Consider the following 16,761-nt stretch of genomic DNA (forward strand, 5'->3'; position numbering starts at 1 on the left):
GTGCTTCATGTCTTCACATACAGGGTCATTTAGGGTCACAGAATGATGGTGATGCAGTAAAATACAGAGAGAAGTTCTTCTGTCTTTGTGGAAAACAACTAAATGATGGAGTTAAACACAAACACTAATTCCACACAGTTCTTTATATCTGTCAACCAGACCAGTGACAATAAAGTAGACAATATAATTGTGTGTGTGTGTGTGTGTGTGTGTGTGTGTGTGTGTGTGTGTGTGTGTGTGTGTGTGTGTGTGTGTGTGTGTGTGTGTGTGTGTGTGTGTGTGTGTGTGTGTGTGTGTGTGTGTGTGTGTGTGTGTGCGAGAATGGCAATAATGGTGGCGCTTTAGTATTTTAGCCACTAGGTACACAATATCTTTAAAGAAGTGTTCCTACCCGGTTTGAGTCAAAGAGACGTAAGTTAGCACCAATATCCCTAAAACTGTATGAGCAGCCGCTTGAGCAGGTTAAAGTTATACGATTTCTGGGGATGTGGTTCAAAGAAAGATTAACATGGAAGGCTCATTTAGAGAAGGTCAAGGTCAAGTGTAAAAAAAGTCATAAATATTCTCTGGTGTTTGTCAGGACAGGATTGGGGAGCAAGCAGAGCAGCGCTGCAAGGTATTTATTGGACACTCATGAGATCTGTACTGGATTATGGGTGTATAGCCTCTATGGAGTCAAACCTCAAGATGCTCCATGTAGTACAGGCACAAGCTCTGTGAATCTAGTGGAGCATTTAAAACCTCACCTGTGTCAGCCATGCAGGTGGAAATGTGAGAAATGCCATTAAGGATGAGGAGAGTGAAGTTAATGCTGGCATATTGGGTTAACCTCCAGGGGCAGACAGAGTAACATACATCCTACAAAGAGTGTGTTAGTGGATTGCTGGGAGCATGAGTGGAACTGCATGAGTTTTGGGTGGATTGGTAATGCAAAGGCAGGAGGTATAGGGCTAAATGAACTGGAGTACAGTACAGTCACACAGTGACAATCCCTCCCATACCTCCCTGGCTATGTACATGGCCGTGTGTAGACCTTGGGGTACAGCAGGAAATAAAGAGCAAGCCAAAGTTTACTCCAGTGGGGTACACAGTCCAGACATATTGTGAGCAGAGGTATCCAGACTCAGTGTTCTTATATACAGATGGCTCCAAAGACCCTGTATCAGGATGTGCAGGGTCAGCTGTGTACATCCCAGTAAGCAAGGTAAATATTAGGAGAAGACTAACAGACCATGTGTCTGTGTATACAACAGAGTTGGTGGTGATAATCATAGCCTTACAATGGATTATAAATGAAATATATATGATTTTGTTTAGAGTAGAAAAGAAAGGAATAACAACACCATTCCTGTGAGTCCCAGCTCATGCTGGTGTAGAGGGAAATGAGCATGCAGACAGTCTGGCCAAACAAACACTAAGATTTAGACAGATAGACATGAAGGTACCATAAAGTAAGAGTGAAATCAAACCAATGATCAGGGCTTATACACAGTCAGTGTGGCAGGAATACTGGGATGAGGGGGAGGTTGGAAGACACATGTACAATATCCAAAAGCAGGTCTGTACTGAGAGGGCGGTGGGCTGGAAGAGGAAGGAGGAGAGTATCATCACGAGGTTGAGAATAGGACATTCAGGGCTGAATGATTCACATAGAATAGGGAAGCACCCGACAGGGAAATGTACAGAGTGTGACGAACAGGAAACAGTAGAACATGTACTTCTCCAATGTGGGAAGTACAACAGTGAGAGGAATCAATTATATCAGGAGTTGGAAAAGGGGAAACATCATGATTTAACACTGTCAGGTCTCTATAGGGAAAGCAGCAGGGTAAATATATGATAATATCATTAGATACATAAGAGAAACCCAGTTAGTCAATAGAATATAGAGTTTTATTTTTATTTATTGGTTTACTGTACATGTCCAGTTCACAATCCAGTCCAGCTGGTGGCGGTAATGCTCCTTAAATGGTTGCCAACTGCCAAAAAACACGAAGAAAAGAAGAAGAAGAACTTCCTGTTTACATTTCATACAAACATGGCAGCAGCAGGTCAGAGCATAGTTATAACATTTTAATGTTTCATTATGAACCATGAGACACTGAGGAGACTAGAGACACATTAAACTATGAACCATGAGACACTGAGGAGACTAGAGACACATTAAACTATGAACCATATGAGACACTGAGGAGACTAGAGACACATTAAACTATGAACCATGAGACACTGAGGAGACTAGAGACACATTAAACGGTCAACACTGCAGACCTCCATGAAAGGACCCCTATTATTAGAGCACTGAAGTCTGACGTCATTGACTCATCCTACCTGGGTCTTGGTTTCCCCCGTTGTGAATCCCCATAGACGTGTTTAATAATAATAAGAAGTGTGTTCCATAAATAAAGTAATAACCCGGAGGTTTGACTCTTATGGATATGAAGCATCAACTGACGGTGAGAAAACATTAATGTTACTTCAGACAAAATGAGTTAAATTTTCTCCATAAACAGACTGTATGAAATATGAGTGACTGACTATCATAAACAATACAAAGCCTCATCGACAACAGCGCCGAGACACTTTGTTTATTTATGGATCATAATTCATATATGAGACGATTTGAAGACCCGATGTTATTCTCTATAGAGAAATGACTTCCACGACCCAGGGGATGAGACCGTGACGTCAGGACTTCTGTACTCTATGATGACAAGCCAATGCCTTTCTTGGCTTTTTTATTTCCTATTAGCCATAGTGGTGGAAAAAGTACTGAAATGTTTTACTTAAGTAAAAGTATGTAGAAATACTGTTACAAGTAAAAGTCTGTGTAATCAAAATGTACTTGAGTAAAAGTACAAAAGTATCGGCATCAAAATATACTTAAAGTACCAAAAGTAAAAGTACTCTTATTATGCAGTTTCACAAGTTATCATGTCTCTAAAATGTATAAAAATCTCTTGAAAATAGCAGATCTACAAGCTCACAACACGTCACATTTTGAGCTTGTAGATCTGCTATTTTCAAATAGACAAAGTTTAAATACTGAAGAGGTTAATGTGTTGTAATAATTCAAGTAACTAGTAAAGTAAACATTCCCATGTGAGTATAAATACCACTCTGTTTTTAAACTGTTTGACTGCATGAGGTGATATTAGTCATCAATTCATGTCTTATTTACCATTAAGGACAGATTTAAATGGACTGTTTTATAATTAACATGTTTCCACTAACCACACACACACACACACACACACACACACACACACACACACACACACACACACACACACACACACACACACACACACACACACACACACACACACACACACACGTTTTATATTTGTGATGATGTTGTATTTTGGTGTTATATTGTTTATGCTGTGTTGATGAATTGAATTGAATATATAGGAGCTCAATGGAAACAAGTTGTTCTCCTTTTAGACTAAGTGTGTGACTGTACTGTGATGTTTGTATTTATGTCTAATACAATATTCAATCAATCAATCAAGGCTCAGCTCCAGCAGCTCTGCATACTGTGGGTCTTTGGTAGATGCTCTTCAGGCAGGACTGGAAAGGTGTTTTGGATGCTTGGTGATCCAGAGGTTCAGGACCTGCTGGACACGTGATGAAGACATCCTATAACATGGTAAATGCTGCTGATGCTCTTTACTTTATTGATGATGAGGACATTTTGTCATTTGAAGTGTCCATAATGTACTGAGATATTGTTTCTGTCAATGTAAGTCATGTTTACTAAATGACAACCTTTACTAATCCTCATGTGTATGAAAAGTACTTTAGCAAAACATTTCAGCATTAAAATGTCTAATTTAGGGCTGGGATTTGATTTAAAAAATAATCTAATTAATTAGAGGCTTTGTAATTAATTAATAAAAATTAATAGCATGTTTAATATCAATATTTGACCTGAGAAGCAATTTATGTTCAGTTAAAACAGATTTTAGTAAATGAGTGAATTGAGTGAAGTTTAAGCAACAAAATATAGTAGTTTTGTATCAATGTGGTTCTAAACAGACCAACAGATCAGTGCAAGTTTTACCATAAAGTGCATCAATTATAGGAATCTATTCATAGATTCAGGAAGCCTATATGAATTCAAGGATCTTCTGTAAACTCAAACACAAGTAAAACACAATACTTTAAAGTACATTCCAGAACAGTGGAAACACTGACCATTAGGAGAAATAAAAATCACACCCTGTGTGAAGGTAGCGGCGCCTTTGAATACATTATGTCATCGATATGTGTTTATAATGTGTTTATAGCCATGTGTCATGTGAAGCTTGACCAATCACTTTGTTGACGGGTCTGACCAATCAGAGCGTCGACGACAGATAAAGTTAAATTGAGGATCTAACTTTAAATAACTTACCTAGAAGGAGACTTTAGCCAAATAAAAATATATACAAAAAAAAACATGAGGAAATAAAAAATAAACCTTGACATCATAGTGATGTCATGAATAGTCCCCTTGCCTGACAAATCACAACCTTGACGGGCCTGACCAATCAGAACCTTGACGGGCCTGACCAATCAGAACCTTGACGGGCCTGACCAATCAGAACCTTAACGGACTCTTGGATTCTCGATCGTCTCTATCAAACCATTCTGTCATAACGGATGACTGGGTCCCGAACTCAGACTTTCTATACATTCACCCTTCATCTGTTCTTGTATCTTTCTCTTTCTATTCGTCATATTAACTTTAAATAACTTACCTAGACGGAGACTTTAGCCAAATGAATAATAAGATGAAGTCATTGTCATCGTTTATATAGACATCGAATTCTATATTCATGACATCATAGTGATGTCATGAATAGTGACCAATCACAACTTTGGCGCACCTGACCAATCAGAACGTTGACGCACCTGACCAATCAGAACGTTGACGCACCTGACCAATCAGAACGTTGGCGCACCTGACCAATCAGAACGTTGACGCAAAAGCCAGGCATAGAGGGCTAATATCCGCTCTATACCTAAAGGTATAGAGCGGCTAGCGCCGCTAAAAATACCTTATTGTCCAATATCCTGTATGAACAAACCAGACTAACACAAACTAAACCCTGTTTCTTCAAAGGCCATAACACTACCAACAATTTAGTTAGTCCATATTGATTTAAAAACATTAAATAAGACACACCCCTTCAGTCCAACCCTGTAATTAATGAATCAGTTAAAGTCCCAGCTCTTAGTCTAATTCCATGATGTATTGTTTTTATCTAGGTATTAAAACAGTGTTTATTGGGGAAAAGCTTAAATCCTTTGGTTTTGTGCTTTTGTTATTCCATAGGCCTGGACTACATCCAAAGCCATGTGAAGGATCAACCCACGGTGCATTCAGGTCCCAGTCTTCAGATGAGGATGACTTCTTCTCCACCATCAAGCAGGGTAAATAATGCACATGAAAACACAAGCAGCTGCAGTCCTACCTGACCGGTCCAGATGATACCATGAACGTCCTCTAATCTTTACCATCAGTGTGACACCTGGCTCTACCTCAATTCATAAAGTGCATAAATACTATTTCATTGAGCAGCTAGCATGGCTCTAGAGTAACCTCATTGTGTTATGTGATACTGTAAGTAAGTACATTTTATTTATATAGCACTTCTCACAGACAGGACTCACAAAGTGCTTCACATACAGAGAGATTCAAAACAAAACAAGGTATTAAAGCAGGTAGAACAGAAGAAGCTGTACAATTCATCTCCATCAGGACAGCAAATAACACAAAGGTGTAAATAACATCATGTAACATGTGTAAAAGCTTGTTGAAACAGCAGCGTTTTAAGGTTGTTCTTAAACATGTCCACAGAGGCTGTAGTTCTCCAGACATGTGGAAGAGCGTTCTAAAGCCTGGGAGCTACAGCCTGAAAGGCTCTGTCTCCTTTAGTTCTTAGATTAGTGTGTGAACTGTTACCAGACCCTGTTCAGCAGACCTTAGGGCCCTCCCTGGTACATAACGTGGGACCAGGTGGGTTAGGTATTGTGGGGCCTGACCATGCAGAGCTCTATAGGTGAGAGCATAGTGCTTCAGTGCTCTAATAATAGGGGTCCTTTCATGGAGGTCTGCAGTGTTGACCGTTTAATGTGTCTCTAGTCTCCTCAGTGTCTCATGGTTCATAGTTTAATGTGTCTCTAGTCTCCTCAGTGTCTCATATGGTTCATAGTTTAATGTGTCTCTAGTCTCCTCAGTGTCTCATGGTTCATAGTTTAATGTGTCTCTTCTCAGATGGACTCAAACTCATCTTTATGAGTCTCTAAGTTTGTAGTAATCATTGTAATAATAAAGTGATCACTGGTTAGTGTTGATATGCACGGTGCAGAAGGGCTGGTGGAGATGGAGAGAACCTGAAGGTGATAAATGGATGAGCAGAGGAGAAGATAGGCAGAAGAAACAGGAGGTGGACAGGGATTAGGAAGGAGAAGATGGGTGGAAAATAAGAGGAAGGAAGGTGATGGGGTTACGTTTAAAATTAAAAAGGTATTGGTGGCCCAGGTGCAAGACAAACAAAGTATCATAAAAAAGGACTAGAGTGTGCACACTGGTGATGCTGCAAAAAGCTCTGCTTTGTATTTATTGCGTTGGTCAACGTTTGGGCCTGTTCAGACCTTCATCAGGACATGGTGACAGGATTTCCATCCCCCTGGTGCAGCAGTATAGGACATGGTTTTGTGGAAAAATGCAGGGACATTTCAGGTTTATCTTGAGCTCTGGCCTGTATCAGTTATTCTCTTGTTTTGTTATACAATTGTCTGGCATTTTTACTGGTTTTCTGTCTATTAGTGTTCCATACACCTTCAGGACACCTGTAATAGAGTACGCTCTTAGAGCTGACGTTGTTTAGCTTTTTTCCAAGAGACTATTATGACATTTTATTACACGGCTTGGTTGAATGCTCGATTCTGATTGGTCAGTCATCGGTCATTATTTCTCGATAATGACCGCTGAGCTCAATAACGGACCGCTGTGTAATCAGAGACTCAGAACACCTGCTCATGTCAACCTGTGCTGCTTGGTTATATGCTTTATCCAACATGACAGCCATGTAAACAAACAAACAATGTCATTTACAACTAAACGTTGCTCTCAAGAATGTTTTTGAAAACATTTGAAGTGAGAAATAGACGATGCAATGACCGAAAAGTGATTCTATTTGATCCACTGCACTTCCTTGTTTATCGTGGCTACGGTGGAAATACCAAAACGCTCGCCCCAAAACACAGTCGCCCCGGGGCAAATCCGGCGGTATTACAGGCAAATCGGCAGTATATAGAATGGGGGGCGAGTGTGTTTTGGGGCGAGTTTTTTTCTATTTTGTCATTTGTTTTCCGAGGCAAACTCCGCCCAGCCCAATAGGCTACTTATGGAATACTTTCATTGCCGTAAGCAAGGAAATACTTCGTTTTGTTGTTACTTTTGGGTAAATTTATTTATGTATTTCAGGGCGATTAACCACCTCGGCTGCGCCTCGGTGGTTAATCGCCCTGTCGGGCTTTAAATTTCAATAATGACTGCCTCCCCATGCATTATCCCTTGCATAATGCTGAGGGATTCTAGTGGCGATCTCCCTATTATTTAGACCCTGTTCAAACAAAAACACTTCATGTCTATACTGTAGCATGTCACTGTGTTCCCCCTTTTTCTAGTACCTGTTATATTTATGATTAAATGTATTAATCTTGGGATACTTTAAATGTATATTTGTTTATTGCTATGTTGGATCCTGGGATGGGTGCACACTGTTTATATCTAGATATATGTTTTACTTTATGCAAAGCCAACCTCCTGTTGAGTTGACTGTGACCTCACTTACCCTATTGGGGTGAGCCTATCAGTGTGTAGATGTACCCTATATAAACGTGTGTGTGTGTGTGTGTGTGTGTGTGTGTGTGTGTGTGTGTGTGTGTGTGTGTGTGTGTGTGTGTGTGTGTGTGTGTGTGTGTGTGTGTGTGTGTGTGTGTGTGTGTGTGTGTGTGTGTGTGTGTGTGTGTGTGTGTGTGTGTGTGTGTGTGTGTGTGTGCGCGCGCCCTGTTCCACTGTATATGTCCTGATGAAGGTCTGAACAGGCCCAAACGTTGACAAACACAATAAATACAAAGCAGAGCTTTTTGCAGTAATGTTTAAAATGCATTTTATTATTGTCTATAGAATACACAGCCATATATGTCACTTTATTATTTACTGTATCTCCTTTTTAGGAGAGGAGTTTACTACACATGAAGTATGTTTTTGTTCATGTACTTAAGTTGAACGTTTGAGCTTCACTGTGCAGTGTTCACTTTATCTGCTTGAAGTAAGTTTCTCTATGACTAGAATGCACAGCCATACGTCACTTTACTGTCTCTCCTTTAGGAGACAATAGTTTAATTACTAAACATTAAGTGTTTTTGTTTCTGTACTTCAGTTTAACGTTTGAGCTTCACTGCGCAGTGTTCACTGTGCAGTGTTCACTGTGCAGTGAACACTGTGTTCACTGTGCAGTGTTCACTGTGCAGTGAACACTGTGTTTACTGTGCAGTGTTCACATGTGCGTCTACTTGAAGTGTAAAGTTTCTCCACGATGACTGTTTGACTGTGCTGATTAAAACTTACATGATTCGTCACATCACAGTTTGGAAACCAATGTGTATTTGGTGGGGATCTTTTCATTCAAATTATATGACGTATGAGGCTACATTTGGCTTTGCACATTTGGTTAAAATACTTTTTACTTTTACTCTACATTTCAGAGCCTGTACTTTTTTACTTTTAGTTGAGTAATTATTTGAATGTGTACTTCAACTTTTACCAAAGTCGTTTTTTACACAAGTAATTGTACTTCTACTCGAGTACAGAATGTCAGTACTTTTCTCATCTCTGCAGAGGACTGATGGGTCCTTGAAATAGAAATGATAAAACTCCCTGTAGGCTGCAGTCGCTCATTATAACCAGCAGGTGTCATCAGAAAACCATTTCATAGACTGATAGACTTTTTAGACATCTGAAGATATCTTAACTATCAGCAAAAGTATACTCACAGTATCGAATGTAGAAGTACTCTTTATGCAGAATGGTTCATTTAACAATTAAATAATTGTATTGTAATTAGTAATGAGTTAATGTGTTCATTGTATATAATGGACAAATGTCATGTCAGTGGCTCTGAAGATGAAGAACTATTTATGTAGCAGTGAAAAGACTCCTGCTCTCACCTGATTGGCTTAAATGTAGTCACCTGCCTGAAAATGTACTATATTCTGTTTACTAAAGAGCTGGAGAGATCCCTGTGACTTTAATATGTATTTAAATATGTATTTATGTAAATTTAGGGTTAGGGTTATTTTCATAAAATAATATGTATTCTAACTATTTCCCCCATCTTTTTAGACCAACTCTTATTGGAGTCTTAAAGAAAAGGTCATCTGCTCTAGAAGATGAAACTGTTATTCAGTTGTTCTGCAACCAGTTCTTAGTGTATGATAGCTTTGTGTTTCCAGTAGGATCTTAAACAGTTATGAATCATCCTGACTCAGTCTATCTGGGATTTGTCCCAAAGATACAAGGATACAAATGTAGCTGATACTGAAACCCAGAATGATTTAAATAAGTGCTGCTACTTCCTTCCACAAAGGTTGAATTACAGGCAGAGTTCATGGTGGACATTGTTGCCATGGTGACAGAGCTAAATGTATACTGCTAATGCTGTGGTCCTCAAAGTGGGTTGAGGGACCTGGGGGTCCTTGAAGGTGGTCCAAAGGGAACAATACAGGTCTGTAACTCTGAGAGTCCTTTAGGGGGTTCCAGGGGGTCCCCAGCTAAACATGCTAACATACAAGTAGAATCTAAATCACTTTAACCACTTTAACTTTAATATGCATCATGGATATAAGGTTACATTTGAAAAAAAAAAAAAAAAAAAGTTTTGAAAATGTATGTCAGAGATGGATTGGCTATGCAGGACTTTTATAAATATTTACAGTTAAGGGATTATTATTTTTTTGCATAAAGATAAAAGAGTGTAATGCAGGGGCCACACCAATTATTCATATATTTACTGATGCTTATAAGTAATAAAGGTCTTGTAAGTAAGCTATACTTATATAGAATTGTATCATTGAATAAGGACTCCACAATATATGTGAAACAACGATGGAAATAGAGCTGCACATTGATATAAGTGAAGACGTGTGGAAAACACAATCCATGTCCACTAAGTCTCTGACCTGGAGAGACTTTAGTTGTAAAAACAGATCATCTTCTTTATCACTCCAAACAGAAGTCTATTATTATTTTGATCATAAGACCTAAACACCAATTAAATGATTGAATGTCAGTCTCCAGGTTTTCTTCAGCTTATGTTACATAATACATCATTTATGTATGACACTGATTTACTATGACTCTGTATGGCACATAAAAAGTACATAAAACAATGAAATGTACTTTATTTTTGACTTAATGTGTTCATTGTATTTACTTGTTACATTTTAACACAAGTATCTGTATTTTCTACTCCGTACCTTTTCAAAACAGGCTCGTTACTGTAATTTTAATGCATGAAAATGATTAAAATAATATTAATATATATATTTTTAGACCAGAATAGCTGGTTCCAGGCTCCGCCAATCGTATGAAGCGTTACTCGTGGTCCCCTACATGCCAGCTTGTGATTGGCTCTCTGTCAATGTTGTGAAATTTGTCATTGGCTGTAAACCCGGAAACACAGACCACCACCAAAGATTGTTAATTTATGAAGATCCACCATCCCGACTGTAGCCACTAGAGGCGACATGGTACACAAACCCTACACATGGTCTCCTAAGTGGGCGCCGGCGTCTCGTTTACTGGTGCTAGATCCCGCGGGACAGAGAAATGTCGATAATAAAGTAGATTTTCTCCTGATTCAGTCTCTCTGAAAAAATACATTTTAGTGTGAAAAATGTACATAATTATGTGTCTTATGACGATCTGGTCCAATATTTAGTTCAGTGACCATGGAGCTTCAGAAGCTGTAATAATTATAATAATATTAATGATATTAATAATATTAATAATAATAAATGGTTCAGAAGCAAACTGTTCGCATTAGAATGAATAGACTCCAACGTGCTTCCGGTCTCCTAAAAAGGGGCCCCGCCCACTTCACACAGAAACAGGAAGTAAACCGGAGATGGTGGATCTTGCTCGTTATATTATATCTCTATGGTCTTGTAGCCGTATTTGACTCATCCTACCTGGGTCTTGGTTTCCTCCGTTGTGAATCCCCATAGACGTGTTTAATAATAATAAGAAGTGTGTTCCATAAATAAACTAATAACCCGGAGGTTTGACTCTTATGGATATGAAGCATCAACTGACGGTGAGAAAACATTAATGTTACTTCAGACAAAATGAGTTAAATTTTCTCCATAAACAGACTGTATGAAATATGAGTGACTGACTATCATAAACAATACAAAGCCTCATCGACAACAGCGCCGAGACACTTTGTTTATTTATGGATCATAATTCATATATGAGACGATTTGAAGACCCGATGTTATTCTCTATAGAGAAATGACTTCCACGACCCAGGGGATGAGACAGTGACGTCAGGACTTCTGTACTCTATGATGACAAGCCAATGGCTTTCTTGGGTTTTTTAATTCCTATTAGCCATAGTGGTGGAAAAAGTACTGAAATGTTTTACTTAAGTATGTAGAAATACTCTGTTACAAGTAAAAGTCTGTGTAATCAAAATGTACTTGAGTAAAAGTATAAAAGTATTGGCATCAAAATATACTTAAAGTACCAAAAGTAAAAGTACTCTTATTATGCAGTTTCACAAGTTATCATGTCTCTAAAATGTATAAAAATCTCTTGAAAATAGCAGATCTACAAGCTCACAACACCTCGCATTTTGAGCTTGTAGATCTGCTATTTTCAAATAGACAAAGTTTAAATACTGAAGTGGTTAATGTATATGTGTTGTAATACTTCAAGTAACTAGTAAAGTAAACATTCCCATGTGAGTATATATACCACTCTGTTTTTAAACTGAGTGACTGCATGAGGTGATATTAGTCATCAATTCATGTCTTATTTACCATTAAGGACAGATTAAAATGGAATAATTTATAATTAACATGTTTCCACTAACTACACACACACACACACACACACACACACACACACACACACACACACACACACACACACACACACACACACACACACGTTTTATATTTGTGATGATGTTGTATTTTGGTGTTATATTGTTTATGCTGTGTTGATGAATTGAATTGAATATATAGGAGCTCAATGGAAACAAGTTGTTCAACTTTTAGACTAAGTGTGTGACTGTACTGTGATGTTTGTATTTATGTCTAATACAATATTCAATCAATCAATCAAGGCTCAGCTCCAGCAGCTCTGCATACTGTGGGTCTTTGGTAGATGCTCTTCAGGCAGGACTGAAAGGTGTTTTGGATGCTTGGTGATCCAGAGGTTCAGGACCTGCTGGACACGTGATGAAGACATCCTATAACATGGTAAATGCTGCTGATGCTCTTTACTTTATTGATGATGAGGACATGTTGTCATTTGAAGTGTCCATAATGTACTGAGATATTGTTTCTGTCAATGTAAGTCATGTTTACTAAATGACAACCTTTACTAATCCTCATGTGTATGAAAAGTACTTTAGCAAAACATTTAGCATTAAAATGTCTAATTTAGGGCTGGGACTTGATTAAAAGAATAATCTAATTAATTAGAGGCTTTGTAATTAATTAATAGTATGTTTAATCATATATCAATATTTGACCTGAGAAGTAATTTATTTTCAGTTAAAACATATTTTAGTAAATGAGTGAATCAATGAGTGAATACATACGTTTAAGCAACAACATATAGTAGTTTTTTATCAAGGTGGGTTTAAACAGACCAACAGATCAGTGCAAGTTTTACCATAAAGTGCAGCAATTATAGGAATCTATTCATAGATTCAGGAAGACTATATGAATTCAAGGACCTTCTGTAAACTCAAACACAAGTAAAACACAATACTTTAAAGTACATTCCAGAACAGTGGAAACCCTGACCATTAGGAGAAATAAAAATACCTTATTGTCCAATATCCTGTATGAACAAACCAGACTAACACAAACAAAACTCTCTGCTGCTTCAAAGGCCATAACATTACCAACAATTTAGTTAGTCCATATTGATTTAAAAACATTAAATAAGACAAACCCCTTCAGTCCAACCCTGTAATTAATGAATCAGTTAAAGTCCCAGCCCTTAGTCTAATTCCATGATGTATTGTTTTTATCTAGGTATTAAAACAGTGTTTATTGGGGAAAAGCTTAAATCCTTTGGTTTTGTGCTTTTGTTATTCCATAGGCCTGGACTACATCCAAAGCCATGTGAAGGATCAACCCACGGTGCATTCAGGTCCCAGTCTTCAGATGAGGATGACTTCTTCTCCACCATCAAGCAGGGTAAATAATGCACATGAAAACACAAGCAGCTGCAGTCCTACCTGACCGGTCCAGATGATACCATGAACGTCCTCTAATCTGTACCATCAGTGTGACACCTGGCTCTACCTCAATTCATAAAGTGCATAAATAGTATTTCATTGAGCAGCTAGCATGGCTCTAGAGTAACCTCATTGTGTTATGTGATACTGTAAGTAAGTACATTTTATTTATATAGCACTTCTCACAGAGAGGACTCACAAAGTGCTTCACATACAGAGAGATTCAAAACAAAACAAGGTATTAAAGCAGGTAGAACAGAAGAAGCTGTACAATTCATCTCCATCAGGACAGCAAATAACACAAAGGTGTAAATAACATCATGTAACATGTGTAAAAGCTTGTTGAAATAGCAGCGTTTTAAGGTTGTTCTTAAACATGTCCACAGAGGCTGTAGTTCTCCAGACATGTGGAAGAGCGTTCTAAAGCCTGGGAGCTACAGCCTGAAAGGCTCTGTCTCCTTTAGTTCTTAGATTAGTGTGTGAACTGTTACCAGACCCTGTTCAGCAGACCTTAGGGCCCTCCCTGGTACATAACGTGGGACCAGGTGGGTTAGGTATTCTGGGGCCTGACCATGCAGAGCTCTATAGGTGACTCACCAGGACCTTGAAATGGACCCTGAAGTTAACAGGAAGCTGTAGTTCTCAGATGGACTCAAACTCATCTTTATGAGTCTCTAAGTTTGTAGTAATCATTGTAATAATAAAGTGATCACTGGTTAGTGTTGAGATGCACGGTGCAGAAGGGCTGGTGGAGATGGAGAGAACCTGAAGGTGATAAATGGATGAGCAGAGGAGAAGATAGGCAGAAGAAACAGGAGGTGGACAGGGATTGGGAAGGAGAAGATGGGTGGAAAATAAGAGGAAGGGTAACGTTTAAAATGCACTTTATTATTGTGTACAGAATGCACTTTATTATTTACTGTGTCTCCTTTTTAGGAGAGGAGTTTACTACACATGAAGTATGTTTTTGTTCATGGACTTAATGAACGTTTGAGCTTCACTGTGCAGTGTTCACTTTTATCTGCTTGAAGTAAGTTTTTCTATGACAGGGGTCTTAAACAGGGGGCAGAGTTACTACAGGGGGTCCGCCAAATCTTTGTGTGATATGATTCTTTTTTAACCTTAACCACTTGAACCCTAACATCCCTTTTCTGAGGAGAACTTTAGCCAAAAATAGCCGATCTACAAGCTCACAACGCCTCGCGCTGCGAGGCGTTGTGAGCTTGTAGATCGGCTATTTTTCTGTCTCTCTGTCTCTTTTTACTGTCTCTCCTTTAGGAGACAATAGTTTAATTACTAAACATTAAGTGTTTTTGAGGTTACAGTTGGCTTTGCACATCCGGTAAAAATACTTTTTACTTTTATTCTTAAAGAACATTTCAGAGCCTGTACTTTTTTACTTTTACTTGAGTAATTATTTGAATATGTACTTCAACTTTTACCAAAGTCGTTTTTTACACAAGTAATTGTACTTCTACTCGAGTACAGAATGTCAGTACTTTTATCATCTCTGCAGAGGACTGATGGGTCCTTGAAATAGAAATGATAAAACTCCCTGTAGGCTGCAGTCGCTCTTTATAACCAGCAGGTGTCATCAGAAAAACATTTCATAGACTGATAGACTTTTTAGATATCTGAAGATATCTGATCTATCATCAAAAGTATACTCACTGCATCACATGTAAAAGTACTCTTTATGCAGAATGGTTAATTTAACAATTCAATAATTTTATCGTAATTAGTAATGAGTCTGAATCTGTCATTGTATTTAATGGGACAAATGTCATGTCAGTGGCTCTGAAGATGAACTATTTATGTTTAACATGTAGCAGTGAAAAGACTCCTACATGTAATAAGTACATTACTGAAGTAAATGTTAGTTAGAGTCCATCACTGCTATTAACTAAGGTAAACATGAAATATAGTGATTTGTATTATATTCAGTGGAGAATCCACTCATTAGATTTTGAGATCAGATCCAACAATGCATTTCCCAGGTGGAGATTTGAATGTAGACCAAGCTCAAATCACAAGCGTTTTGAGCTTGTAGATCGGCTATTTTTGAATTGGAATCCTGATTTTGTTTTTGTTTTTATATATATATCTATATATGGATATATGTATGTATGTATGTGTATATATGTATGTATATATGTATATATGTATGTATATATGTATATGTATATATGTAGCAGAGTGGACATAGTCTCTCCTCTGCCACCTCCTCATAGTCTCCTCCCAGATTCAGATTCAGATTCCTTTATTAGTCATTATGTAATACACATAGGAATTTGCTTTGGCAATTACATGATTGTGTTTTCAGTCTTTTTTCACATATAACATAAAATACCAACAAACACAAAACAACACCGTGCAAGAAAATAGATAAATATAAAGTACCATAGTGTTCAGTAGTGTAAATAGATATATAAAGTGCCATAGTGTTCAGTAGTGTAAATAGATATATAAAGTGCCATAGTGTTCAGTAGTGTAAATAGATATATAAAGTGCCATAGTGTTCAGTAGTGAAAATAGATATATAAAGTGTCATAGTGTTCAGTAGTGTAAATAGATAAATATAAAGTGCCATAGTGTTCAGTAGTGTAAATAGATATATAAAGTGCCATAGTGTTCAGTAGTGTAAATAGATATATAAAGTGCCATAGTGTTCAGTAGTGAAAATAGATCTATAAAGTGCCATAGTGTTTAGTAGTGAAAATAGATCTATAAAGTGCCATAGTGTTCAGTAGTGAAAATAGATATATAAAGTGCCATAGTGTTCAGTAGTGAAAATAGATATATAAAGTGCCATAGTGTTCAGTAGTGAAAATAGATATATAAAGTGCCATAGTGTTCAGTAGTGAAAATAGATATATAAAGTGTCATAGTGTTCAGTAGTGAAAATAGATCTATAAAGTGTCATAGTGTTCAGTAGTGTAAATAGATATATAAAGTGCCATAGTGTTCAGTAGTGAAAATAGATATATAAAGTGTCATAGTGTTCAGTAGTGTAAATAGATATATAAAGTGCCATAGTGTTCAGTAGTGAAAATAGATATATAAAGTGTCATAGTGTTCAGTAGTGTAAATAGATATATAAAGTGCCATAGTGTTCAGTAGTGAAAATAGATATATAAAGTGTCATAGTGTTCAGTAGTGAAAATAGATCTATAAAGTGCCATAGTGTTCAGTAGTGAAAATAGATATATAAAGTGTCATAGTG

The 16,761-nt window shown here is 37.6% G+C and overlaps 1 protein-coding gene and 2 long non-coding RNA genes across 3 annotated transcripts in view; all 3 read left to right on the plus strand.

The window, feature by feature from the left end:
* Positions 1-16,761, plus strand: part of LOC311034136 (uncharacterized protein) — a gene marked incomplete at its 5' end in the record, with an annotated part of 210,172 nt that overhangs the window by 146,581 nt on the left and 46,830 nt on the right. The window lies entirely within an intron of this gene.
* LOC311034259 lies at positions 2,308-5,844 on the plus strand. The gene is made up of 3 exons (XR_014599584.1): positions 2,308-2,456; positions 3,516-3,652; positions 5,324-5,844. It is a non-coding gene; the product is annotated as an uncharacterized lncRNA (long non-coding RNA).
* On the plus strand, positions 11,239-13,563 carry LOC311065433. Its single transcript, XR_014602829.1, has 3 exons — positions 11,239-11,375; positions 12,411-12,546; positions 13,400-13,563. It is a non-coding gene; the product is annotated as an uncharacterized lncRNA (long non-coding RNA).

Source organism: Gymnoscopelus microlampas (genome assembly GCF_963454915.1).
Source record: "Gymnoscopelus microlampas genome assembly, chromosome: 18".
In the NCBI taxonomy this organism is placed as follows: domain Eukaryota; kingdom Metazoa; phylum Chordata; class Actinopteri; order Myctophiformes; family Myctophidae; genus Gymnoscopelus; species Gymnoscopelus microlampas.